Genomic DNA, 12,820 nt, shown 5'->3' with positions numbered 1-12,820 from the left:
CAATTAAGAAAAAATAAAATTTCAACCCGCCCAATCAAGAAAAAATACTATTAAAAAGAAGTAAGTATTTTTTTTTAACCCGCGTAATAAATTGGTTGGTTTGGTCGAGTCAACCCGCACAAACTGAGTACTAATGTATTTTTTTTTTTTACATTTAATTATTGTATTTTAGTTAATTGTGATAATGAGACAACTATATAAATTGAATTCAAAATTCAAATCAACTACCGTAAAAAAAATATAGTAGTTTAAACTTTCTATATCTTTTTTTTGGAGTAGAAACTTTCGATATCTTTTAAACATGTATATAAATTATATTTTATATAGATTATATATAATAAACATATATATATATATATATAAATCTCTTATTCAGGTTGATTAGGCGGGTTAGTGTTATTTATAATTTCTCAATATAAAAATTGGACAGGTTATATTTTTTGATTTAAATTTTTCGTCGAATTATCTCAATTTAGTTTGAACGAATTATTCGAATTGAGCGAATTATAAAAAAAAAAATTGTACAAGCTTTTAAAAGTTTTTTTTGAGTTTGTTGACTTCGTTTTTAGCCAACGATAATGAGTCTTTTTGATAAGCGATAAACGATATGTCGTAATAAGAATATGTAAATAAAGTAATAATAACAATAAGACACAGAAATTTTATTGAGGTTCAGCCCCGAGCAGTTCGGTAATAGCCTAATCCTCGTTAGTTGTATTGACTTAAGAATAAGGAAGAAGATGCCTTTTCTTATAGCTCTTACAATAATATCTTTGAATATATAATTTTTAGATAGCCTTAGCTTATAGCGTTTCGGCGTATAATCTCTGTTTACAGTTTTTATCCGATCCCTTGCCCAGTGAACATTCCTCACTATTTATAGGGCAGGAAACTTGAGGAGGAAGAGTTTCCTCTCTCGTTACAATGCGCATAAATAGAAAGATCGTGTGATCATTGCTGAATGCTAGGATCGTGGGATTGAGGCCGAATACACCGATAGTGGGATCGTGTGTATGCCACATCCACGCAAGTTGATCCCTGAGTTATAGGGATTGAGCTGGTGACTCACGATGCGCTTGGTTGAATTCGCTAAGTGTTGCTCATTCTGCACGGTTCGTTGAGTATTCCATTATGGACATGCCAGCGAGGCATCCTGCTCGGCATGTTGATCCGACCAGGTGCTCTAAGTAGATGCCACGTGTCACCATTCTCATGATGCCACGTCAGAGTGCCAATTTTGGGATAACATTTGCCCCCCTAGTCTCTGCGGGACCTCCGAGGTTGCGTATAGACTTATTCCGAGCTGGCTCTGCCCTTGAAAGGGGACACGTGTCGAGCATGACCGTTCGAGACTCGATGTGAAGCTGACTGGGCGTCCCTTCGGTTTTTGGCTAATTAATGCTCTGACAATTAATATTTTGAAAATCCGAATTTCTCTCTCCACGGCTGACGGTTGCACTCGATTATTTTGATTTCCCATATTTGCTTTCAAGGCGGGAAGTCGAGGTGTCTAAGGTTCCTTTACGTACAGTTACCCTTTTGCCTATAAATACTTGAAGTACTGGCACATTACCTCATTTCATCACCCTTCGTTGTTAAGCAAACTTTAGAGCAAAAAGAGAGAGCTTTCAGGCTTCAAAGTTGCTGAAGAGTTTACAGACGATTTCTGGCTTGCTTGAACTCGGACACTTGAATCTTTGAGTAAGTTTCTGATTCCCTTTATGTTTTTCCTTTGCATGCTTGTGCTTTGAATGTAACTTTGCTGTAGAAAGAACACTGTAGGAAACCCTAGGGTTTGAAACCTCTGCGACTCTTCTTTTCCATGTCCTTGCGTTAGCTTTCAGTCGTAAGGCTTGTTTTAGAACTGCATTGCGTCTGTTTTCCATTCTGCTTTTTTCAAGCTTCATGAACTTTTTTGCCCTAACTCAAGAAAAACTTTCTGACTTCTTGAGTTTAGACTTTTCTCTGAACATGATCGTTCTTTAATCTGTTGGGTACTCCTGGTCGGCATATTTGCTTGTTTTTTCGTTTGATACTCCGTCCAACACTCATCTTGCGTGTTGTCTTTTGTAGATGAACCCAGGTGAGTCTTGGGAGCCCGAGCATCAAATCGACCCGGAGCTGCTTCAACTTCTGCACGAAGTCCATCCTCGTCTTCGTGCTAGTCCTTCTTCAGGAGAAGGATATTCTTCTGATTCTGTACCCAGCCATAGAATGATGGCTCGTACGAAGAAAACTACGCGTCTGGCTAACGCTTCTGACCCCCAGGTGGCTCGGCTTGCCACTCTGCCCGATGCCGAACAAGATTTGGCGGTCCCAATGGAGGAGGACCGTGAGGGGGACGCTGAAGTCCAAGAGGTTGAGGAGCTGGACGAGGCGTGTCCGGGCAGCCCTCCCGTTGTTGAGGTAGAGGAAGAGATAAAACCCCTAACTTCGAGGAGTACAATGAGGTTGGGCAACCAGTTGATGCTGACGGGGACGTCCTGGTTGCGGGCGTTGATTACGTCACTGAGGAGCTTGCTGAGGCGGTTCCTCACAGGAGGCAGGGTGCCTTGGGCGCCATATGGGTGAGTCCTCCGTCCAATATTTCGGAGGCACGCCTCCGCACTCTCGACCAGGACGGATACTTGGGCGAGCTGGACTGCTACATTCCCGCCCACGACAATCGCGCTACAAACCCTGATAAGGGAATGTGCGCCTGGTCGGGGGCTCACGGCCATCAAGGGGCGCTGATGCCCTTGCACAAGTACTTTCGGGATGTGGCGGACTTCTTCGGCCTCTGCCCGGCTCAGATTACTCCCAAGGGCATTAAGTATTTGTCCGCTCTCTTCGTCCTCTACGCTTCCCAGGGATGGGGCGCTCCTTCTCCCCACGAGGTCGCTTGGTTCTTCGACCTGAAGTCTACCCCCAAGCAAGGCAGGTCGGGATATTTTTACTTCTCTCAGCCTAGCTTCAAGTGGTTGAGCGGGACGGACCACAAGCCCATCAGCAAAATAGGGCGTTTTGTTGATGAGTACTTCATGGTGAAGGATCCGAACATCACCCGGACTTGGTTTCAGCAGATTCCGACATATCACCTGTTGGAATTTATTTTACCAGGATCTTAGATCTACTCACAACTCACAAGTATGTTTATTAACATCCTAAATATGAACTTTCTAAAACGATAAATTAAACACATATAAAGTTTAAGAAACCTTACATTGGGTGCAGCGGAACATAATGACTCCTTCCGTTCAGATATCTAGCCCTTGATTCCTTTCTGTAGCAGAGCATTATCAATATCTGAACCTGGATCTCTTTCTCTGAATCTTTGATGCTGAAACTCCTTTGCTGATGATCTTTCTTCACGATCTTCCTCACTATGATTGAGGTATCACTTGATGTGTGTGGGCACTACTCTAATCACTAAGGATTTCGAAATTCAAGAGGGAAGAGAAAGAATAAGTGGCAGCTAAAGATAGGGAGAGAGAAAGCTCAGGTGTTCTCAATCAGAAGAAGTAGAAAAAAAGTGTAATTTTCCTGAAGCCTTCACTATCTATTTATAGCATTCCACTAGGGTTAGATTTGAATTATATGGCATTAAAATAATGAAAAAATCAACTTAAAATACACACTAAGGTGGCCGGCCATACACTTAGTGGATTGGGTCTTGCTTTTTGCAATTTTGCAATTTTAACACCTTTTGTATCTGATTTTCTCAAAAATGCCAATTTCCTAATTCAACCATTTAAATGCCAATTCTAACTATTTAATAACTATAAATAATTATTAAATAATATTGTCATTTATCATATTTATTAATTGAACCATACAAAGTATCATAATTAACAAATATGCCCCTATTAACTCTTTCTTTACAATTTCGCCCTTACTTAGTGAAAATTTCACAAATAGACATAGTCTAACTTGTGAATTATAATTGATTAATCAAAACCAATTACAAGAGTCTTACAAGAAATATTATCTCAACTAGTGGGGGGACCATGGGTCTATATAACCGAGCTTCTAATAAGTAGATCAAGAATTTAGCACTAAAATTCACTAACTTATTAATTCTTCGTTGAATCCACGCATAGAACTTAGAATTGCACTCTCAGTATATAGAATGCTCTATATGTTCCACCATATAGACACATCATTAGTTATCCATTGTTATAATCCTAATGTGATCAATTATCCTCTATATGAATGATCTACACAGTAAAGGGATTAAATTACCATAACACCCTACTATGTATTTTGTCCTTAAAACACTTGACCCCGTATAAATGATATTTCAGCTTATGTGAAATGAGATCTCCACCATTTATTTTCGTTTGGTCAAGCTCGAAGGAGATCATCCTTTGCTTACTATTCGCCAGATAGAAGCTATAGATTCCATGTTTATGCTAGCGCTCCCACTCAATTGCACTACCGTGTTCCCAAAAAGTACGTATCACCCTGACCTAAAAGTAGGCTTAACTAACAATTCAAGGAACACGAATAGCCTTTCAAGATTGAGCCTAATCATAACAGGATTAAGATCATTTGATCTAGAATCAACTAGGCGATATTGACTTGAATAGATTTTACGGTAAGTTTAATTAAATCTAAGTCAAAGTTCAATATCGGTCCCTTCCGATGCATACTCCATGCATCCAACCTGAGCTTTACTTTAACCAATGCTCTGGAAAGAACATAGCACTTCTCCAAATGCAAGTAAACTCTGTTGTAGATTATCATATCAGTAAAACCCTGTGTCTGATAAATCTAGGAAACTTTATTCACATAGTCATGTTTACTTTCCAATGTGTTGACGGCACAGATAAACGGGATCAAGTATGTGAAAAGGGTTTCGGATGAATCTATACATTATGTACATATAATCATGAAATAAATCATGTGAACCATGCAACATTAAATGTTATTTCTGATCTATATTAATAAGTAAATCTGATTATATTGAAATGAGTTTTATTTAGGGCATAAAACCCAACATCACCATCCTCCCCTCACCCTTACTCTTAGGGATAGGGCTCAAAAGCTTGCCCGGTTGCCGGCGGAAGACAGGGATATCATCCAGTTGACCTCCGATGAAAGTCTGGTGCAGTACGGGCTTTATCCAGAGGACTTTTCTTCTAAGTCCGTGACGGGGAAGAAGGGGAAATCTGCTGCTGCCCGACCTGAACGAGCTCATCCAGAGAATGAGTTGATTCAACTGAAGCGTGAAGCTAAGTTGAAGGGAGGTGCTCGGGCAAAGCAGTATGCTCAGGAGTCCATGAATCCTGAAGATAAAGCTGAGGCTAAGGCTGAGGCTGGGCAGGTGGCTCCTTTGAGGAGGAAGAAGAAACTCCCAACCACGCCCAGGCCCGTTGAACATGCCATTCGCATAAGGGAGCCTATTTCACCTGTTCGGCCATCCCATCACTATGATGGAAAAGGGAAGGCCGTTATGGCTGAGATAAAGTCGATGTCAGGTGATGATGGACTTCTGACTTTCTGGGCGGGCAGTCACTCTGCGCTTTACTTCTTTTTCAGCTTCTTGACTTTCTTACTTTTTTTTTTGCTGGTTTTTGCTAACCATGCTATTTTTGCTCTGTGCAGACATGTCTCGGCAGATGATGGACGCCTTAAGGAAGAGGATGAGCGGAAGCTCTAGTGCTTCTCCTCCGGCCAAGAAGTCCAAGGCCGGAGAGGGGTCTTCAGAGAAGAGGCCTTCTGGAGAGGTCATTGATCTTTCTGAGGAGCTGACTACTACAAATCCTTCCACTCCCATATCTGCTAAGTCTAAGGAGTCTGGGCCACCAACATCTGGGTCCGAGCTGGTCAGGAGGATTCCTGAGCGGGTGCTGGCACGAACTCCGCCCATGCCCGTGCTGCCTGAGGCCAAGAAGGGCAAGGAGGTGATGGCTCACTACATGAACCGGCTGGTTCCTGAGGTCGGTGAGCAACTGGCTGGTGTTGACGACTCATCTCTGGATGTGTTGGTGGGCGGAGTCTTGAAGGAGCTTACCAGGATTAGTCTTTTCTTTTTGACATTTCCCTTTTGGCTTTTCATACTTAGCTCCATATGCTGACTTTTTTTTTATGCAGGCCGGTTTGAAGTTGGCTTATACCTACTCCCGAGCTAAATCTACTGCTTCCAAGAGTACGCCTCTGTCCGACTCCTTAAGGGCGGAGGCGGACTTGGCCAAGAAGGAAGCTGAGGAGGCCAGGGCGGGGACTGCAGCCGTTCACCATGAGTTGGGTGAGGCCAACAAGAAGCTGTTTGCCACTGAGAAGAAAATCACCGTGCTAACCAAGGACCTCGATGTTGCTGATCTCTTTGAGGAAACCATCGAGACCTTGTCTGCTGAAGTCGATCGTCTTCAGGATGAAAGGACTTCTCTGCGGCAGGTCCTTCTTCGGCTGAAGGAAGATAAGGACGCTCAGGCGGCCGAGGCAGACCACTTAAAGGAGAAGGTCGATGCTTTGGAGACTGCCGGCCTCGAGCTCTTCTTTGATTTTTGGAAGGCTAATCCCCAGGCCAACTTCGACTACTTGGGCGACGCCAAGGACATGTACCTCGAGTACTGCGCGACCCAAGTTGCCTATGGTGGGAAAGAGGTGGCTGCTTCAACTTCCGGCCAAGCTTCTGACCAGGCTGCTGATGCTTCTCCTGCTCGAACAACAGATCCTCCTGCTCCAGTCGGCTCAGAAGAACCAAATCCAGAGCCTGGGACTTCAGCTGTTTGAACATTGATCTTTTTATCTCTCCTGTTTATATATATATATTATATGGCCTTAAGGCCTTTAAGACATCATGACCGGCCAAGCGGTCTTTAAACTTGGAATTAATTTTTATTTTTTGGACAACGAGCTGACCAGGCAGCTTTTAATCCCGGTACGTTATGCTCTTGTTATCCTTAATGAATTTCATTCTCTGTTTATAATTGCAGTGCAATTGTGATTGTTTTATGTTTACCAAATGCTTTGTACAGGTATAGGTGCCCCCCAAGTGACCGAGCAGACGTATGACTCTTGGTCACTTGTCTTTTGCAAATATATTGCTTTTCTGTTCGGTGTTTTGGGTTCGACTGAACCTTTTGTACGCACTTTAGGTAAATTATAATCATGCTAATTTTTTCGACTCAATAGAATTGGAAATACTATCTTTATTCTTTTATTGATCGAAAATGTATTTGTTACCGTAGTAACTTACATCAGAGCTAGTGATCCAATGGATCTTTTTAGCTTAACATGACATAAAACAAATAAGAAACTGTACTTTAAAGTGGTCTACCCGACCTGAGTACTTTTGTTTCTGAAGCCTTTGCGCGGAATCCACCCAAGAGGTCATTCACTTCTAAGCGAATGTTCAATAGTACTTTAATGTGGTCTACCTGACCTGAATACTTTGAAATGGTCTATTTGACCTGAGTACTTTGAAGTGGTCTACCCGACCTGAGTACTAATTGGTAGTATTTCCTTAAATGTTCTCCATTCCAGTATCGTGGTACTAAAATGAGTTGCATTTTTTCGTCATACTTACCAAGTTTGTATGCTCCGGAGTCGAGAACTTCGACCACCTGATAGGGTCCTTCCCAGTTGGGTCCTAGTACACCTGACGTGTTATCTTTGGTGTTTAGGAATACCCTTCTTAGGACCATATCTCCCACAAAGAATTTCTGAGCTTTCACTTGTTTGTTGAAATACCGAGCTACTTTTTGTTGATGAGCTACTAACTTTAAGTTTGCAGTTGCTCATTTTTCTTCGATTTCATCAAGCGATTCTGCAAGGAGTATGTGATTGGTACTTTGATCGTACGTCAACCTTCTGTGGGATGGTGGTTCGAGTTCGACGGGCAGCATAGCTTCATAATCGTACGCCATTGAGAATGGTGTCTGACCGGTTGCTGTTTTTTCCATTGTACGGTATGACCATAGAACTTCGGGGAGTTCTTCCGGCCAATTTCCTTTCGCATCTTCAAGCTTCTTCTTTAGTGTGTCCTTCAGGGTCTTGTTGACTGCTTCAACTTGACCATTTGCTTGTGGATGTGCCACTGCGGAGAAGCTTTTGATGATGCCATGGTTCGCACAGAAATCAGTGAAAGATTGACTGTCGAACTGCTTGCCGTTGTCCGAAACTATTTTGTACGGTAGTCCGAATCGGCATATGATGTTCTTCACTATAAAGTCTTGAACCTTCTTTGATGTGATAGTTGCGAGTGGTTCGGCTTCAGTCCACTTAGTAAAGTAGTCGACTGCTACCACCGCGTACTGCACTCCGCCTTTACCTTTAGGTAATTGCCCGATTAGGTCAATTCCCCGGATGGAAAAGGGCCACGGACTTTGCATTTGTGTCAGCTCGTTGGGCGGAACTCGTGGTATCTTTCAAAATCTCTCGCATTTGTCGCACTTCTTGATGTAAGCTTTCGAATCTTCAATCATCATCGGCCAGAAGTAGCCTTGCCTTAGAATTTTCTTTGATAAGCTCTGTCCGGCTGCATGATTTCCGCAGAATCCATCGTGAACTTCATATAGAAGCCGTGCAGCTTCATTTGATGTGACGCATCTGAGTAATGGTATTGAGAATCCTCTTCTGTACATGATCCCGTCTACGATGATGTACCGTGCTGCCTTTCTTCTCATTTTCCGAGCTTCATTTCGATTATCTGGGAGTTCCCCAGAGTTGAGATAGGCTGCTATTGGCGTCATCCAGTTCGGAGACGTGTCTATCATTTTGATTTCTTCCATGCCGGTGATGCTAGGCTCTTCAAGAAACTGGATCGGGACCAGGTTCGCCTTGTCACTTATATTGCTGCTCGCCAAACGGGCTAGCGCATCTACTGTTGTATTTTCTTCTCTTGGGATCTGCTTGAGGCTATAGCTTTTGAATTGTGCGAGCAGATCATGTATTTTGCTCAGATATGCTATCATTTTTTCTCCCCGAGCCTCGTATTCGCCAGGTACATGATTTACCAGTAGCTGTGAGTCACTGCAGATCTCGATGTGCTCGACTTTCATTTCCTTCGCTAGTTTGAGTCTAGCGATTAGGGCTTCGTATTCGGCCTCATTGTTGGAGGCTTTAAATCCGAATTTGATCGCTGCATGCAGGTGTTTCCCCCCAGGTGTGACAAGGGCAATTCCTGCGCCGGATAGCTGGTCTGTGGCAGATCCATCCACATGAAGCTTCCAGGTTGGCTTGTTTTCAATGCTGTTCGGCTGTGGTATTGGCTCGGGATCGCCTTCTGGGATGCTTTCAGTTTTTCCTGTGCATTCCACCACAAAGTCGGCCAATTCTTGGCCTTTGATAGCTGTTCAGGGTTGGAAGTTGATTTCGTATTGCCCCAATTCCACCGCCCACTTGAGTAATCGCCCAGAGGCATTTGGCTTTTGCAGTATTTGCCGTAGTGGTTGGTTGGTGTACACCCGAACATGATGAGCTTGAAAGTAAGGTCTTAGCTTTCTTGTTGCTAAGATGAGGCAGTAGGCGAGCTTTTCTATCAACGAATATCGGCCTTCAGCCTCGATGAGTCTTTTATTGATGTAATAGACTGGATGATGCACGCCATCTTCTTCTCTGATTAGTACGGCGCTTATGGCATGCTCCGTTACTGCCAGGTATATCCCCAGTTCCTCACCGTCCAGAGGTTTAGAGAGGACGTGAGGTTTTGCGAGCTGTGCCTTTAGATCTTGAAAAGCTCTTTCACATTCTTCTGTCCATTCAAACTTTTTGTTTCCTCGCAGGATGTTGAAGAATGGGACACATTTATCCGTTGATTTTGACACGAATCTGCTAAGTGCGGCGATTCGACCAGTTAGGCTTTGTACCTCTTTGGTTTTTGTTGGCGAGTTCATATCCAGGAGGGCTTGGATTTTGTCCGGATTGGCTTCAATTCCTCGAGCGTTGATGATGAAGCCTAGAAACTTTCCCGAGCTGACTCCGAAGGAGCATTTTAGGGGATTCAGTTTCATGTTGTATTTTTTGAGGACTTTGAAACATTCGTCCAGGTCGTTTATGTGCCCCCCAGCCTTTCTAGATGTGACGAGCATATCATCCACGTACACTTCCATATTTCTGCCGATCTGATCTTTAAACATTTTGTTGACCAGTCTTTGGTATGTAGCTCCGACGTTTTTAAGACCAAACAGCATGCCTTTGTAGCAGTAGAGACCCATATCTGTCCGGAAACTTGTATGTTCTTGGTCTGGTGGATGCATCTTGATTTGATTGTAGCCCGAATAAGCATCCATGAAGCTTAATATTTCGTGCCTGGCTGTTGCATCGACGAGCTGATCGATTCTTGGAAGTGGGAAACAATCTTTAGGGCATGCTTTGTTGAGGTCTGTGAAGTCAATACAGACTCGTCATTTCTTGTTCGGCTTAGGCACGAGTACGGGGTTCGCAACCCAAGCCAGGTAAAAGGCTTCAATGATGAAGTTGTTGTTGCGCAGCTTTTCAACTTCGTCTTTCAGGGCTACTGCTCATTCTTTATCCAGCAATCTTCGTTTTTGCTAATCTGGCCGGATATTAGGATCGATATTCAGGACGTGCGAAATAATAGAAGGATCGATTCCGACCATATCCGCATGTGACCAGGCGAAAACGTCTAGGTTTGCTCTCAGAAATTTTATCAATTCCGATTTTACTCCGAGCAACAAACCCTTTCCAATTTCTAGCTTTCTGGCCGGGATAGCTGGATCGACCTCGATCTCTTCTAATTCTTCCACAGGTCCAACATTGCTACTTGGGTCCCCAAGTCGAGGATCCACATCTTCATCCTCGCCTTGGGCAGTTTCCTACTTGGGAATATTTATTCCCTTGTTCGGGCTCTGGCTGGAGGATACTTCCTTCTTAGCCTTGGCCACTGCAAGGTTGTAACATTCCCAAGCAGATTGCTGGTTCCCTCTAAGACACCCTACCCCGTTTTTGGTTGGGAACTTCAGGCACGAGTGGAATATTGATGTGACAGCTTTTAAGTCATACAAGGCTGGTCGGCCTAGCATTACGTCAAAGGCTGAATGAACATCCAATATCAGGAAATGTGCCATGATATTTATGCTTGTTGGAGCTTGTCCAACTGTGAGGGGTAGGCGGATTTGTCCCAGAGGCGCAACTCCTTGACCGGAGAAACCATAGACGGGCTAAAGGCATGGAGTTAAATCCTTGAGCTGGAGCCCCATCTTCTCGTAAGCAGTCTTGAACAAAATATTTGAAGAAGCCCCATTATCGATCATGGTTCTGGACACCATTTTGTTTGCTATCTGGACTTCCACGACTAGCGGGTCGTTGTGCGAAAATCTTATCTGGACAGCATCTTCGTCGTTGAATGTTATGGTTGGCTCTCCTGCTCGTGGAACTTTGGGCTTCCTTTCTTCCACGGCCAGGATGACTTCTTCTTGCTCGTATTAAGCTGTGCGGGCATATCGTTCTCGAGCTTTGCCCATGTCTCCAGCGATGTGCGGGCCTCCAATGATGACTTGCAAGTGTCCATCTATTGGCGGAGGCATCAGATCCTGGTTATTCTGACCTTGATTGGCCTTGACATACTTCTGTAGGTGCGGGTTGTTCTTCTTGATCAGAAGTTCTATTTCCTGCTTCAAGTTGTAGCATTCGTTGGTGTCGTGGCCGTAGTCTCCATGGAACCGACAAAACTTTGTCATGTCCCTTTTGCTGGTATCTTTCTTCATTGGCCCGGGCTTCTTGTACGGAATTAGCGACTGAGTCGCTATGTACACACTTTCTATATCTTCAGTTAAGATAGTGAATGCAGTGTGTTTGGCGCGATCACGGGGAGTCTGTCCGGGTTTTTCGGCGAACTTTCCCTTCTTCCCGTTCCCTTGCTTGTGGTTGTTGCCTGAACGCTTGCCACTTGAATTGCTGGAATATTGGGGAAGTTGGGCGGACGTTCCAGTAGAAGGAGCCTTCGTTTTGTTCGGCTTTTGCTCACCTTCTGCTCGCTGAATGGCTTCTTCGAGCTTGATGAAACCTTCGGCCCGGTCAAGGAAATCACTCATTGAGTCGACCAGTCCGTTATTCCTTATGTCCTTCCGTAATTTGCCAAGGACTTCAATGCCCCCCAGTATCGCGGATAACTTTCCATCCTCGGTTACCCGTGATACCTTGGTCGCTTCCGTCATGAATCTGCTGATGTATGCCCGGAGTGGCTCGCCTGGTCGCTGTTTTACTTCGACCAAATCTCCCAGATGCAATGGGAGTTGGCGTGAGGAAGAGAATTGCGCATGGAATTCCGAAGAGAAGGTTTTCCATGAACTAAACTTTCCTGGAGCCAACTTGAAATACCATTGTTGTGCGGCCTCTGACAGAGTCGCGGGAAAGATTCTGCAACATATGTCTCCTCGCACCCCTTGTAAATCCATTTGCATCTCGAAATACTTGAGATGAGATAGAGGATCTTCTCTCCCAGTGTACATCTTCCATGTTGGCATCTTGAACTTGTGAGGTAGTGGCAGGAGGTTGATTTCTGGCGAGAAGGGAGTTCCGCGTGCACGGTCTAACTCAAGATCATTGTTACGCTGCCCGGCCATGCCATGAAACATATTCTTCAGTTCGTCAAGCTGGGCCTGTACGGATGGGCTGACTTCATTGGCATTCTGGTCGGGTTGGGCTACGTCAGCGTCTTTCTGAGCGGGGGATTTGAGTATGGGCTCTGGACTGCACATTCGTTGTAGTATTCTGCTTGTCTGTTCCCCTTCTTCTGTTTAGGTCGTCCCTTAGGTTACGGGGTGTTCCTAACCTTTCGAACACAGAAGAACCTGGCTGCCTTAGCGATTGGTTCGCTTGGTTGGCAGGTGGAATGGCTCCATTATTTTTCGTGGATCCATCGAGCATGACT

The sequence above is a fragment of the Cannabis sativa genome, chromosome X (genome assembly GCF_029168945.1).
Source record: "Cannabis sativa cultivar Pink pepper isolate KNU-18-1 chromosome X, ASM2916894v1, whole genome shotgun sequence".
Lineage (NCBI taxonomy): Eukaryota > Viridiplantae > Streptophyta > Magnoliopsida > Rosales > Cannabaceae > Cannabis > Cannabis sativa.
Note: the sequence above shows the minus strand (reverse complement) of the source record.